This window comes from Lithobates pipiens, unplaced genomic scaffold, assembly GCF_037356315.1.
Source record: "Lithobates pipiens isolate NorthernLeopardFrog02 unplaced genomic scaffold, aLitPip1_a1.2 Scaffold_16, whole genome shotgun sequence".
Classification (NCBI taxonomy): domain Eukaryota; kingdom Metazoa; phylum Chordata; class Amphibia; order Anura; family Ranidae; genus Lithobates; species Lithobates pipiens.
The window spans coordinates 464,257,032-464,269,961 of record NW_027507748.1 but is presented as its reverse complement, the minus strand read 5'-3'; positions in this window follow the sequence as shown (position 1 = coordinate 464,269,961).

Sequence of the window (12,930 nt, the reverse complement as noted above, 5' to 3'; positions counted from 1 at the left end):
GTACACCCATTTGCCTGTCCGTGCCATTCTGCCGACTTACAATGGCGTGCGCCGGTTGGCAAGTGGTTAATGATGGCTCCTTTGTTTACATTCTCCTGTTAGTTTGGAATCCCTGAGTCACTGGTTGTTAGGATGCTAGAGGATGCCAGCTCCTTAACAACTAGCATCTGTGTTTTGAGCAGTTACCTTCCCCCAACAAAAATCCGCAGTAGCATCAAAAACGCATCAAATGCAAACAAAAATTTAATCTACACAAGTAGCTACTGCACTACTGTCACCCTAGACTTATTATATGTAATATTCTTTCTATTATATAATATATTGCTCAGTATCCTATTTGCAAATTTGCATAAGTGTTAAACCATTTTTATGTAAAATGTTGCTAGCTTCTGGTTGGCAATAACTGTTGGGTACTGTGAGGTTTCTAGAGAAGAACAGGGAAAATAATACTTCTTGGTGGATATAAAATAATGATTCATGTGGAAAAATATACAATTTCATAAGTAATACATGTTTTCAATAGAACTAATTTCTTTTTGTGCAATAAAACATTTAGAGAGTTGTAAATCGTATTTCCTACTCTAAAAATGAACACGGTAATGAAAACGCTGCATACATTAATGCTTTAGTGAATGGACCCTTAGGTTCAATAAAGTTAAGTAGGAAAGATCTTCTAGGGAAAATGTTTTTTTTTTTTTTTTTTTGTATTTTTCTATTCTGAACTTAGAATTACAGCTTTGCAAAGGCTTTAATAATTTTGATAGTACAATGAAGTTTAAAACAAATGCTGTTCAAGAGAACTTTATCAAAATGGTATCTGATGCAATCAGTGTTAAAAATGTCTTTTTCATTTACACAATGTATCCATATCCCTCTGCAGATCTAAGTTGTAGCTGGTAATTACTTCTGCATTTCAGCTATTTTAGTTGTGTGATTTACAAAATGTAAGGCGAGTGTAGTAGGTTTATGCAATACAATACTGCCATCTAGTGTTATGTTTATCATAAGACATGTTCTTTTTTTTCTTACGGGATTAAAAGGCAAAACTGCAATAGTAATTGTTTTTTCCCCTAATAATTCTGACCAAATACATTTATGTTTACTTATGTTTTTAAAAAAATTATAATTTAATTTGCCCAAATACTCCTCGAAATGGAATATATGGCGCGTACACCCAGGCTTCACTATATAATTGTTCCATTTTCATTCTCATAATTTGCACGGCCCCTGCTATGTATATATCCTCTCCTGAAGTAAAAGAATACATAAGATATGCTGCTTAGTTGTTTTTACATACTTGTTATCCTCGGCATTGAGTAAAAAGGCTGTTTTATCCTGTATGCATAGATCCTTCCCTCCCTGCACTGTCTATCGTGGGAAGACCAGCTAACACAGGCAGGGTAGCAGACCTGCACATGCCCAGTTGTGTCTTTTATGCTGCAAAGAACATTTACTTGTTCTCAGAGTTAGCCAGGTCACATATTGACATCACGCATGTGGGCGTGTATACAGGCTGTAGTGGAAATCTCCTCCTACCTGAACTCTCAGCACTGGAGAAACTCTGCAGTTTAATTGTGGTATACGGATCATCCAAAAAGGTATATAGTGGCAATATTTTAATATAAAAAAGAAGATTTATAAGCTGTGTGTACTGTGTGTACTGTGTGTGGTGGACAGATGAACCATTTTCATATTACTGGGTTCAGTAACACTTTAAGAGGTGGAACACCTTTGCTTTCTGCATATAACTGGATGCTTAAGATATTTTAAATGCAAGAACCACTTTATTATAAAAATAACTTATTAGAGCAGACTATCTCAGTAGATCATTTAACTGCCAATGTTGAGTTACACCACATGAACATTGTATGCACAGCAACAGAATAAAAACTGCCCCTGACCCCTTCATCTTTCTACCTTGTACACCCCCCAGTATGCCTAGTAACCTGCACATTGAGAAGGAATGTCAGCCCTCCCTATCTCTGGGGATCTCCACCAGTCCCTTAGCGGTCGGGGAAAACGCTGCACAGAAAGTCTGGAAAACATTCTCCACACAAATTCATCTCAAAGGTGTTCTATCAGGTTGAGGTCCAAATTCTGTGCAGGCCAGTCAGGTTCCACCACCTCAAACTCGCTCATCCATGTCTTTATGGACCTTGCTTTGTGCACTGGTCCAAATCATTTGGTGGAGGGGGGATTATGGTGTGGGGTTGCTTTTCAGGGGTTGGGCTTGGCCCCTTAGTTCCAGTAAAGGGATACCCAGCCATTTTTGAGAATTTCTTGCACCCAACTTTGTGGGAACAGTTTAAGGAAGGCCCCTTCCTGTTCCAACATGACTGCGCACTAGGGATGGGCCAAATGGATCCCTGTTCGGTTCGCACCAGAACTTTCGAACACCGCAAAAGTATGGACCCAAATAACGAACCCCATTAAAGTCAAAGTGATCCTAACGTCAAAAATCAAAAGTGTTCAATTTGAAGGCTTATATGCAAGTAATTGGGCACACAATGGTTATAGGGGGTCTGGGTCCTGCCCCAGGGGTATAAATAAAAAAAAAGTTTTTTAAAAACATCATTTTTAAATGAGCAGTGATTTTTTTGATTTTTGAAGTGAGAGCATGAAAATAAAAAAATCCTTCCAATACAGTGCCTGGGGGATCTCTTTAGTCAACCTATGAAGTGGCTGATCTGTACCATGTCTAGAATCTGCTGCAGAAATATATAAAGCCAAAAAAAAATACATTTTCCCTGCAAGCTGCCTTTATTCTGCTCAGCAACAGCTGTGGAGCCAGTGTGTATGATGAGGCCACAATGTAGTGCACTGGGAACAAGATTAGAGATTTTTTGGATACAATCTGGTGCCACTTTGAATTTGGATAGAAGTAACTGATGCATAAAAGTTGGTATTTGGATGTCGGTGGCGCCTTCCCACCGTAACCCTATACAGGTAATCTTGATGAAAGCAAGAATTGGCCTTGCTGTAAAAAAATTGCAATGATATGCAGCTGTCAAACAGGTGCTAAAAAAATAATATTTGGGTGTTAATTGTGCCCATCGAACCTATACCAAAAACATTCTTCCAGGTGAAATGATTGAACACCCGCAAAGCTAGGCAGCCTCAAAGTCCTGCAGAGATTCCACATCCCAAAAAGAATTAATCAGTGACATCGGCATCATGGGCTTCATAGCTGGTAATCCAGGACTGATTCATTTTTATAAAAGTCAAATGGTCCATGGAGTCTGTGGACAGACTCGTTCCATGATCAGTAACAACGCCTCCTACAGCACTGAATGCCAGTTCTGAAAGCACACTGGATAGCATGGGCAAACTCACTAAACAGAGGAAATGATGCCCTGCCTGAGGACTGACCACCACATCCACATTTTGTCTGTGGACACTTTTGTTGCTGGACTTACAGTGCCAAGAGAGTGTCTGCCTCTCCTTGTTGTCCTATCAGACATTATTGGGAGGGAGGGGGCGGTGCTTATAAGCAAATAAAAGAAGAACTTTAAATCTGTACGTAGATGCATTTTAATCAATGTAATAATGTGTTTGGTGCACTTTAATTTGAGTGCTTACACTACACAGAGACACTCCACAGATACACTATAATTTACTGCAATATAATGTGATAAATGTACAGTGATGCACAGAACTATATGGAACTGTCCTTACTCTAGCTATACATTAATGTCAAGATTACTGACACGGTCTCGCTGCACTACACTGAAACTATATGAGCTGTCCCTACTCCACACTAATGTATGTATGAATGACACGGTCTCACTACACTACAGTGAAACTATCTGAGCTGTCCCTACTCTAGCTGCACACTATGCAAAGCTGAATGATGGTCCTCCTCACTAGACTCACACTATCCCTAGACTGACACTAAACTAATATATTACACTGACAATTGAAGCAAAATAGCATAGTATAGCACACTAACTTATAGCACTGAACAGAGCCCTGTTCTATTTCTCTCCAGGCTGAAATCACACTGAAAATGGCTGTCATTGAAAGAATACTTATATACTGTGGGGCGGGAATGAGCCATGACTGGATAAAAGCATGATGACAGTGTCCAATCTTGAGTCTGACAGTGCTCTGTGCCCTGATTGGCTGAAGCTTTCACTGCTTGCACTGTTCAGTGCCACAATGCATTGTGGTCGGTTGGGGAGCGAACAAACGGTCGAACAACCCGTTTGTTCGGCTGTTCACCGGAGAACCGAACAAAGAAAGTTTGGCCCGAACTTATGCTTGGGCCAAACCTTTCACCGATCCCTACTGCGCACCAGTGCACAAAGCAGAGTCCTAACCTCAATCCAACAGAACACCTTTGGGATGAATTAGAGAGCAGACTGCGAGCCAGGCCTACGTCCACATCAGAGCCTGACCTCACAAATATGCTTCTGGAAGAATGGTCAAACATTCTTATAGACACATTGATAAACCTTGTGGACAGCCTTCCCAGAAAAGTTGAAGTTGGCACCTCCCCTTTGTTCTTTTGCCCTCACTACACTATTCCCAACTCTCCCATTGGTGCTGCCCACTGCACTAGCTTCTGACTCCCAGTTAGCCAATGTGTTTGAGGGGTGCAGAAATGAGTATCCACCCCCCAGAATTTCGTGGTTCCATCCACCTGCTCTTCTTCTCCCCCTCCTTTGATGGCAACTAAGATACTCCATCCTCCTAACCATTTTCTGGCCTCAGTGTGCAGTGACAGCCAGCTCGGGAGGTTTCGGCTTTCCTGGAAGGAAACACTGCTCTGTACCGTCCAGAGCCTGAACTTCACACATACATCACTTCTCCCGACCCTCTCTCCCTGCTCATGTGCTAATGTATCTGTTAAGGGGATGTGGGGGAGGGAAGATTAAGTAGCCGACAGCCACATTGAAAGAAGCCGCTGAATGAGGGCCCCCAGGGACCTTCCAAGTAAGTGAGCACTGTGACCAGACCCTGTCCTCTCGTTCTCCCTGGCCACCCTGCTCTCTCCCTTATCCCTCGTCTCTCTCCCTTACCCCCCTCTCTCTCCCTTAACCCCCTCTCTCCCTGACCCCCCCTCTCTCTCCCTGACCCCCTCTATCGTTCACTGGCCTCCTCTCTCTCCCTTATCCCCCTCTCTCCCTGACCCCCTCTATCTCTCCTAGACCCCCTCTCTCTCCATGAACCACTCTCTCTCCCTTATCCCCCCATCTCTCTCCCTGACCCCCTCTATCTCTCCCTGACCCCCCTCTCTCTCGCTGATCCACTCTCTCTCCCTTATCCCCCCTCCCACTCCCTGACCCCCTCTATCTCTCCTAGACCCCCTCTCTCTCCCTGACCCCCTCTATCTCTCCCTGACCCCTCTCTCTCCCTGACCCCCTCTCTCTCCCTTATCCCCCTCTCTTTCCCTGACCCCCCTCTATCTCTCCCTGATTCCCTCTCTCTCCCTTATCCCCCCTCTCTCCCTGACCCCCCTCTATCTCCCTGACCCCCTTCTCTCTCCCTGCCCCCTCTCTCCCTTATCCCCTCTATCTCACCCTGACTCCCCTCTCTCCCTGACCCCCCTCTATCTCTCCCTGACCCCCTGCTCTCTCTCCCTGACCCCCCTCTCTCTCCCCTGACCCCCTGATCTCTCTCTGACCCCCTGATCTCTCCCTGACCCCCTCTCTCTCCCTCTGAACTCCCTGCTCTCATCCTGACCCCTCTCTCTCTCCCTGACCCCCTCTCTCTCTCCCTGACCCTACTCTATCTCTCTCTGACCTCCCTGCTCTCTCTCTGACCCCCTCTCTCTCCCCTTTGACCTCCCTGCTCTCACCCTGACCCCCCTCTCTCCCCTTTGACCTCCCTGCTCTCACCCTGACCACCCTATCTCTCCCTTACCTCCCCGCTCTCTCCCTGACCCCCCTTTCTCTCCCCCTGACCTCCCTGCTCTCTCTCTGGCCCCCTCTCTCTCCCTGACCACCCCACTATCACCCTGACCACCCCTCTCTCTCTCCCTGACCCCCTCTCTCTCTCCCTGACCCTCCTGCTCTCTCCCTGACCCTCCTCTCTCTCCCTGACCCACCTCTCTCTCCCTGACCACTCTCTCTCCCTGACCCCCTCTCTCTCCCCCTGGTCCCACTCTCTCTCCCTGACCACCCCACTCTCTCCCTGAACACCCCCACTCTCTCCCTGACCATGTAATAAACGGCATCTGTATCTCCTGCTCTCAAGGACTCCAGGTGCTTCTTTCTCTCCCTGAAATATGTAATCTTCATGGCCCCAATTTTCCTATTCAGATAGGCCATGTCTGCCGTGGGGACCATGATCCGCACCAAAGAAAGCAGTTTCTCCAGCGCTGCGTTCCTCTTTGTTATGTCGGCATAAAACTCGTTGTGGAACTGCCATAGACAGGGCAACTCCTTGTAGAGTTCTAGGAAGAGCCCCATAAAATTTGGGTTTTTGAATGGATCCATATTGTCTGCAAGACACAACACAAGACAAACCCTCAAATACAAATAATGCCATTAAAACCCCTCCTAATCTTGTCCCAACATCGGCCTATATAGAAGCAGTCTAGTCTAGTGAAGTACCAAGTTAAAAATGTTACCTTCGTTTGCACGTTCGTCGCGTCCGCGCCTCACTCTCTTCCCAGATCGTACGTATGATACACGCGTGTTGCGTTTAATATACAGTGCGCACGTGTGAAACTACGCCCGCCCCTGACGTTCTTTCTAGACTATTCCCCGCCCCTTCGCTTCCAGCGCAGTGGGGAGAGCACATGGCGGGGAGAACACAGGTGTGCACTAATAATAGTTTCACTAACGAGGAGGAGGGTGAGGAAAGCCCAGAGCCTGAAACGTCCCGATCCAGGAAGAGAAGATTTAAGGCCTCAAATATGTCTTTTGGAGAGATGTTGGAGATGGTCGACATATTGAACAGGACCGACTATGATGGGAAGCATGGACCTTACCCAAACCCAAATATCAGAAAGGCCAAGATCATGTCTAAAGTTGTGAAGAGTCTTCATAAGAATTTTGGGGTATGCCAATCCAAGGATCAACTGAGAAAACACTGGTCAGACCTGAAACTGAGGGAGCACGAGCAGTACCTAAGGATCAAGCATGTTCTTAAAAAAAGTAAGTAGTTGTCATGTGTTCATATGATTATTCTTGCTTGCATACTGCTCCATGTGCTTTGATTTCATGTTGTGCATTTTAAAATGGCCACTTTCAAGTTCATGGTTTAATTCGTTCGTAAGAAACATCGTTCTGCAGGGAAGTATTCCAGCTTAACAAAGTGTCCACAATAATGTTCTCACCTTGGAACTCGGCCAAAAAACACAATTGTACAACACTTCCAAGCAATGTTTCAGATTCCTATTTCTGCCCTCTGTGTGCTAATTATTCTTTGTTTACATTCTCATAGGGGAGAGAAGACTCGGCAAGTATGAGGACACCAGGGACCACACCCATCCCAAAGAAGGCCAACTTCCAAAAGCAGAAACAGAGGAGCAGGAGCAGGAGGAGGAGGAGGAAGGAGAGATCGTGGAGGTTGGGCAAATTGTCACCACAACAGGTGAGTGTCGGAGAGCACAGCTTCAGGTAAGCTCATCAATGTATGTCACCATATTTTTATTACATGGTGTGTTTTTTTGCTTTGTTTTGTAGGTGATGTGGAAGAAGATTGCTGTTTTACCAGTGAAAGTGCCCAGATCCTGATTGGGGAGATAATGGGGTGCAATCGGGATTTGGAAAATATACAGCAAAACATCAATGATGTTAAAAATAAAATGAAGAACATCATTGATGTTTTGGGGAGAGTGTGAAACACAAAAAACTAGATAGGGTTTTATTTTTGCTATTTGAAACAAAAAAATTTGTATTTATCAAAATTACAAATTTGGAAGATGCACAGAGTGTGTAAACATGCGCTATCTCCCATCATGGGGGATCAATGTACGTGTTTTGTGTAAAGTGTCTGAGATGAAGGGGTTGCAGCCTTAAAGCATGTACATTGATCCCCCATGATGGGAGATAGCACATGTTGACACACTGTGTGCATCTTCCAAATTTGGATTTTTCAGGGGTCACACCCCATGTGATGAAGGCAATATCAGCCCAGTTTTTACATACTCATGTCTGATATTGTCTTCACTTTTCAAAGTTGAACTTTGTAAGTTCCTGTGTTCTGTATTTTACAGTTTGATACATGCCTGTTTACACAAAAACAACAAGTAAACAAAATTATGATTAAACTCTCGATTAAGTGGTTTTAGTGTTGCGCAAATGGGGGAATACAAGAAAGGAGGGGAGAGGGGGGGGGGGGAAGGGGGAGAAAGAGAGGGAAGGAGAAAAGAAAAAGGGGAAGGGGAAGAAAGGGCAGGGAGGGGGAAGGGGAACAGATGAGTATGCAGGTAAAGGATAAAAGGGTAAAGGTCAAAAAGTGCTAGTGTAAAATTATATGTGTCTGGGTGTGCACAAATCCTTGTTCGGTACGTGCTAAACTAAAATAAATGTTAGAGAGTGGCAGTCAAATATAGATTCTGATAGAGTGCCATACAAATAAAAACTCACAGTAATGGATGAATGCCTGAAACAATAGACATACAAATCGTGGGTGCTGTGCAAAACTGCAATAAAATATGCTGACAATAAATTAGTATATAACTTAAGGTGATAGTCCAAAATATATGACTAAAAGTGTACAGTGAGAATAATCACATAAGCACAATCCCATGTGACATGCCAAGTTGAAAAAACACAGATATCAATCAATCCAATATAACAAAATGCATGTTCCATGCGGTGTTTATAAAGTGCCAAGTGAAAAAAATACAGATAACAATCAATCCAATATAACAAAATGCATGTTCCATGTGGTGTTTATAAAGTGCAAATAGTGCTAGCAGCAAAAAAACGTTACAACACAAGTGAAATGATAAACACATAAAAATAAGGTGCTGGTAATCAGTCTGGGATATTCAGTCCTGTGGACGTGCTGTGTTCTAAGGGGAAGCACTAGCTTTGAACTTCAGTGATCCATGCAGGCATACATGTGCAGTGACTTAATCCTCCTATTTATCCAATACGTGGATGGATGTGCCCTTACCTCACGGCTGTGAGGTTACAGCCTTAATAGTATAGGTGGGTAACTGGCTCCTGTTCCTGGGATAGGTATGCCTCACGGCTGTGAGGTTACAGCCTTAATAGTATAGGTGGGTAACTGGCTCCTGTTCCTGGGATAGGTATGCCTCACAAGATAAAGAGATAATGTCCCATAGTGTAGTAGTTTCAACCAATTGAATTTTATTTAAGTATAGTGACAGGGTACTCACATTCTGAGTGAATAAAAACTGCAGTAATAGAGCAACAAGCAGAGTAACGAACGGTGCGTTCCAATGTCCTTCCTAGTGTCTCTCTCACTTCCTTCCTTGCGCATTCGTCACCGTCACGTGACTTCTTCAGGGAAATGAATAGAGAGAAAGGAGTTGTGTTTTTATGCTGATCGTTCATACTTACGGTGGCCATTTTCTTGTAGACCGGAACAGGAAGTTCCATGGCGGCCATTTTTAGTAAGGTATGTCGCCGGAAATATACCAGCATTCATTGAATTGGAGGTATATCAAGCTAAATTACACCAAGCTCAGGTTAGAGGGAGAGTGACACCAGGGGACTACTCAGCACCTTGAAATATATCGCTGGGCTCATATAAAGTGCAGTGAAATACAATATTATATAAAAATACCCTTTTAAATATGTGGAAATTAAAAATATAAAAAAAGAGTATGCTGCACCAAGGTATATATAAAAACTATAAAATATAATGTGAGAGGAAAAAGTATATTTGTATCGATATGCATGCCTAAAAATTAGAAATATATTAAAATATAGAAGCTATATTAGATAAAAACTAGATTTGTGTATGTAAAATAGAGCATAGGAATAATATAACGCGCCAAAGTGAATTGAGAGAGGAGAGTATAAATAAATTTACGTCAATGTGCACTTATATAAATATAAAATCTGTCGGTTATGTTAGGGGGAGAGAGTGTAAATGTGTTTGTACATCGGTGTACACATAATTAACCACTTGCCGCCCGCCCTATAGGGAATTGACGGTGGCAAAGTGGTTTCCTAATCCTGACCGGACGTCATATGACGTGATCAGGATTATGAGCCGCTGCGCGCCCCCGGGGGCGCGCATCGCGGCGATCGTTGTTGCGGGGTGTCAGTCTGACACCCGGCAACTACGATCTCGGTAAAGAGTCTCCGACGGAGACTCTTTACCATGTGATCAGCTGTGTCCAATCACGGCTGATCACAGTGTAAATGGGAAGAGCCGGTGATCGGCTTTCCCTCACTCGCGTCTGTCAGACGCGAGTAGAGGAGAGCCGATCGGCTGCTCCTCTGACAGGGGGGGTCTGTGCTGATCGATTATCAGCACAGCCCCCCCGAGGATGCCCACACTGGACCACCAGGGATGCCACTAGACCACCAGGGAAAAGGTAATAAAGGCCATAATCCTCCCTAGACCACCAGGGATGCCAGTCAGCACAATGGGTGCCAATCAGTGCCCATAATGGATGCCAATCAGTGCCCACAATGGGCATCACTGATTGGCATGCATTATTGTTTGGCACTGATTGGCATCCATTACTATAACACCGATGCCGCCTATGAGTGCCCACCTGTGCTGCCTATGAGTGCCCACCTGTGCCGCCTGAGTGCCCACCTGTGCCGCCTATGAGTGCCCACCTGTGCCGCCTATCCATGCCCACCTGTGCCGCCTATCCATGCCCACCTGTGCCGCCTATCCATGCCCATCCGTGCCGCCCATCTGTGCCGCCCATCCGTGCCAGCTATCAGTGCCAATTTGTGCCACCTATCAGTGTCCGTCCGTGTTGCCCATCCGTGTCGCCCATCAGTGCCGCCTATCAGTGCCACTTCATTGGTGCCACATTGGTGCCCATCAGTGCCGCCTTATCAGTGCCCATCAGTGTAGCCCCATCAGTGCCCATCAGTGAAGGAGAAAACGTACTTATTTACAAAGTTTTGAAACTGAAACAAAAAAAAAACATTTTATTTTTCAAAATTTTCGGTATTTTTTTATTTGTAGCGAAAAAATAAAAACCGTAGAGGTGATCAAATACCACCAAAAGAAAGCTCTATTTGTGGGAAAAAAATGATAAAAATTTCATTTGGGTACAGTGTAGCATGACCGCGCAAGCTCAAAATTGGTCTGGGCAGGAAGGCGTTTAAGTGCCCTGTATTGAAGTGGTTAAAGGAGGAGAGGTTTATCCGAATTAATTATTAAAAATATTAATAAATATAAAAATGTAAAAAATATATAATGACTTTAAAGGTTAGATAAAGCACTCATAAGAGGCAAAAATTATTAAAATTTAGTGGGAGGAGTCTAATGAAAAAACATTTATGTATTAAAAATTGCTGATGAAACAGTTCAGGTCAAACTCTATATTTAACCCTTGAGGGGCAAAAGTGTCTAAGGTGAAAATCCACTTCGATTCCAATTGGCTTAATGTTCTGACTTTGTGTCCTCCGCGCCAATGTTTGGTGTAAGGTTCTATGCCCCAAAATTTTAGTTGGGATGGGTCTTTGTTGTGGACAGCAGCAAAGTGCCTGGATACACTGTGCTTGTCGAAGCCTTTTGAGATGTTCTTTACATGTTCCTTCAGACGAACTCTAAGGGGTCTTTTTGTGCGGCCCACGTACTGGAGGCCGCAATTGCACTCCAGTGCGTAGACCGCTCCCTCAGTGTTGCAACTTATAAAATCTCTTATCTCATATGTGTTTCCAGTAGTTGTAGATGTGAACTCCTTTCGTTTCTTATTCTGGCATCCCATTTTTAAACAAGCATAACATCTTCTACAAGGAAAGAAACCTTTTCCAGTAAAGAATGAAAAGTTATTTTTAGGGGGATCCGGGACATTTTTTACTAGCTTGTCTCGAATAGTCGGAGCCCGCCTATATATAAATTTGGGTTTTGAAGGGAGTATCTGTTGTAGCTGTTGGTCTGCTAGTAAGATATTCCAATTTCGTCTGATGATTTTCTCCACTTCTTTAAATTGGGAACTATAGTCGAGGATAATTGGTACTACATCGTCTTTAGGTATATGTTTCGGTTTATCTTCTAGTAGTGTTTTTCGGTCTATCTCCGCAACTTCCATGATCTTTTTATTGATAAATTTATTGTCATATCCTTTTTCCAAGAATTTATCTCTCAGGCCGCGTACACACGTGGGGACTGTTCGCCCAACTTTGTCCATCAAACAGTTTCGGCAAACAGTCCGCTTAAAATTAGCATGGACGGACATGGCCACACACGACGGACGAACAGTTTGCTGAAACCGTGCGCGATGACGTGAACGGCACGTACGACGGGACGAAAAATACGACGTCCTATACACTGCATTATAACTTTCGGCGTGAAAATCCTTTCTGAGCATGCGCGCAACTTTGTTTGACGAACAAGCCTACACACGCGGGGACTGTCCGCTGAAACAAGGTTTCAGCGGACAGTTTTTCGGAATTTCCGAAAAACCTTGTTCAGCGGACTGTTCGCTGAAACTGTCCGCTGAAAGCCCACACACGAGCGGACTGTCCGCTGAAACTTGGTTTCAGCGGACAGTTTCAGCGAACAGTCCCCGCGTGTGTACGCGGCCTCAGGGTTTCTGCTTGTACTTTGAAAATTTGATCGTCAGTGCAGTTCCGCTTTATTCGCATTAATTGTCCTTTGGGTATATTGAACAGCCAGTTGTTATGATGGCAACTTCCTATTGGAAGGTAACTGTTCCTGTCTACCTCTTTAAAGTGTGTTTGGGAGGAAATTTTGTTGTCCTTCTGTATAATTTCTAAATCTAGAAATTTGATATTCTTATCGCTGATCTCCCATGTTAATTGGATATTTCTGTTATTGGTATTCAGGCCTACTAGGAAGTTGATG